Source organism: Echinops telfairi, unplaced genomic scaffold (genome assembly GCF_000313985.2).
Source record: "Echinops telfairi isolate 266 unplaced genomic scaffold, ASM31398v2 ScPeMD7_2;HRSCAF=8, whole genome shotgun sequence".
In the NCBI taxonomy this organism is placed as follows: domain Eukaryota; kingdom Metazoa; phylum Chordata; class Mammalia; order Afrosoricida; family Tenrecidae; genus Echinops; species Echinops telfairi.
In genome coordinates this window covers 21,452,574-21,455,911 of record NW_022103898.1, presented here as the reverse complement: position 1 = coordinate 21,455,911, position 3,338 = coordinate 21,452,574, and the positions used below count along the sequence as shown (strand labels likewise).

The window sequence follows — 3,338 nt, the reverse complement described above, 5'->3', positions numbered from 1 at the left end:
GGGAGACAACTTGGGCGAAATCCTTGTTTCCCACCTGGTTTGTCCACAGAACTGGTTAAAAAAAAAAAGAAAGAAAGGGTATAAAGAATAGCAGACCCTTTGGGCTGTTGCCAAAGAAATGGGACTGCTCCTTTCTACGAAGCAAATCATGGACGCTTGCAGGGGTTGCTCCAGCTGCTTGTTGGAGAGGTGCAGGCCTGTCCCCTGACAACTGGGCAAAACACCCTGTGCAGACAGCCTGATAACTGGTGGCAAATGAATTATATAGGGCCGTCTCTCCCTAGGCTGGACATTGTCATCCTGTCCTAAGCTGTGTGGACAGTGCCTATGGCTTACTGCCAGCCTATCTATGCAAGTGAGCAACCCAATGTTCTACTAGCTGTGGCTTTGCCCAGCTGTGTGCCACTTATGTCTACAATGACTGGGGAAACCTACTTATTGGACATGAGTCACCAGAGTGGGTCAACAGCATGGGCACAGCCTGGTATTTTTACCTTCCCCACAATCCCTTTATTGCTGGACACATTGAGGCAGACATTGCAACACGATACCCATTCATTGCAACAATCGACCAAGTGAGGGCCAGAGGTCCTGTGATGCATCAACACGTACCAACAGCAAACAAGAGCCAGTGCCTACAGTGATTAACCCAATGACCACAGAAGGCGGTGAGAATCCAAGCATCTGGCAAAAACACAAATACCCTCTACCTCTACCCCGAAACTTCAACACTCTCTTATTGCCATTGCCCCAGGAACTAGCCCCTGGGAGGACCATTGCCTTTTCTCCATAAAAATGGCAAACCAGCCTCTGGTGGTTCAATATTTTGGCCCCTTGGGGAGAAAGGCTAGAATTAGGCTTACAAGTGTCCTGGGATGTGGTTACATCCAACACCCACCTGGAGCTTGCAGGTGACTGATCTCACTGAGGAGATGATCTCTGAAGGGAATAAGCTTGCGATGCATTTTAGTCCTTGAATTGGGGGTACATTGGCCTCCGTTCCCAAGAGAGCCTGCAGGGACAATCCATATGATAATACAAGCTCGAGGGAGGGCGTGAGCCTTTACGTGCACCCCTGCCATGCTTGATGGTTGTGATTTACCCATGTCAGTGCCTTTCACCTTCTGTCTTTGCACCTCTACTGTCTCCAGGAACCTTTGTGCTAGCTGGGCGACCAGGATCGCTGAAGCGAAGAAGCCGTCCAACTGTTGGTTGTGTGGAGAGCTCCCGACATCTGCACCTGCTGGCCTGCCGTGGAAAGTTGCCCCAGCCAATACCAGAGCCCGGGTGTGCCGACTGGACAGGTGAGACTGGTCCAGGTAGAAGATAGTCCCTTTCTTCCCCTTTCAAACTCATTGTTCTCTAAACGAACCCCATTTTCTAACTGGGTTAATGCTTTACCTCCGCTTGGCACACTGTGTTCCTCTGGGCCTTGGGGTGTTCTTTTGTTGTGGGATGGATTGCTGTTGATTCACCCCTGTGCCCCCGCCATCCAGCCAGCATCCAAGCCTGGGAAGACAGCCAGGATTCCTACATTCTCTTTATCACAAGGAACAATCTGGTGCACGGAATGTCAGCAAGCCACTAATTAGTTTCAGGTCCCTAATGTCAGGGTGTCCACAGTTTCAGAAGCCCACGGTACACAGAGTTGCTTATTACCTAGTATCAAAAGAGCTGCCCCAACCACCCCCATAGCAGGTCCTTTCTGTCCACCTGGCTGCCCCCGGATGCCCCTACATTGCCAGTCAGCAAACCCCCTCAAGTAAATAAACGAATAACCCTCAGATTGGCTCCGGGGACATTTTTTGGTTCTCTTATTTCTTCATCTACAGGAGTTTCCCCCTTTCTTGCACTCGTGTGCAGCTACATGCAAATGCACATACAATCATGCTTATATGCATTCACTCCATTTAAAGAATACAAGTTTGAAATGGTTAACAGATCACAAGAAGTTGCAAAAAACGTACCTGTAAAACTGCTCTTCCTCATCCATCCTACTTAAGAACACGTTCCCCGCTCACTCAACTATTTTAAATCTCTTTAAACCCCCCCTGTGTACACTTTCCTCTATGTTCCCCAGTGGGAACATTTTGGAACAGCCCATCACCTAGTTAAAGCCAAGGAAAACAGCCTGAGTATGCTACGGCCACCTCAAATACACCACTTATCCGATCAGCTCAGTTGATCCATCCTACTTGCCCTATCAAAAATACTAAGTTGTTTATTTTGGTTTGTATCCTGCTTTTCTACAATTAAAGATATAACTTAGAACAAATTCTACATTCATTCATAAAACTCCTTTTAAAGACTACATGGATCAAAAGGCAATTGTACAAACAGAATGAGGGAATGCTAATGGTTTAAAATCAGGAAGAGTGTCTGTTTTATATCCTCTCCACATACTTACTCAATCTGTGTGCTGAGCAAATAATTGGGTTATATGATGAAGAGGAATGTGGCATCAGGATTGGAGGAAGACTTATTAACAACCCGAGATATACAAATAAAACGAACTTGTAAAGAAGACCAAAATCCTCACAAGTGGACCAGTAGATAACATCACTATAAAAGGAAAAGAGATTGAAGTTGTTAAGGATTTCCTCTTGTATTCTTCTTTGACACCAACCGCAGGCTGCTTGAGAATGATTTCATGATCTTCATCATCATTCCGTTCAGCCACTTCAGACTTTCGCCTTTCCAAATATGATCGTCTACACACTGGGGTGGAGCCCTGGCTGAAGAGGTCTGATGATCACTGTTGGAAACATTTTGGTTTTTCTTTTTCGGTAAATACAATAGAGGAAAACTATTAACTATCCCCACCCCCCTTTTTTTTAAACTAACTTCTTCCTGAGCAATTTCTCTTTGTTTTTAAATCGCTTCTCCACCTGTAGCTTTTCTGGCAGTGTTCTTTCCTCGTCATACCGGTTCCCGGCTGGATGAGATGGCGTTGAAAACGGGATATCCCAGTCTCGGGAAAGTTCTCCATGTACTTTTTCAGGTGGCATACAATCGCACTTCCAGAGTCTTTCCCTGAACAGGTCCATTGTTTCAGCAACTATCTTGGCAACATCACCTGACTTAAACTCCACAAAGGCACAAAGGCCTTTGCTATTGCCAGTCTTTTTACCTCTGGACAATTTGCGTCTGGAAACAGTACCAAACGGGGAGAAATTAACCCTGAGCTGGGGGCTCCAAAAGGTCTTGGGGTATGTGACCCACGTACACTACTCCAGGGGTAAGTTTCTCTTGCTGGGCCACACGCCTGCGGACCTGCTTCACCTGCTTCTGAAACGTGGGCTGCTCCTGTGGGTTCGGAGAAAGCCGAACAGGCAAAT

The 3,338-nt window shown here is 46.6% G+C and overlaps 1 pseudogene; it reads right to left on the bottom strand.

Annotated features, from left to right (window-relative positions):
- Positions 1-2,593: 2,593 nt before the first annotated feature.
- Positions 2,594-3,330, bottom strand: LOC101647396 (annotated as a pseudogene).
- Between the last annotated feature and the right edge of the window lie 8 nt (positions 3,331-3,338).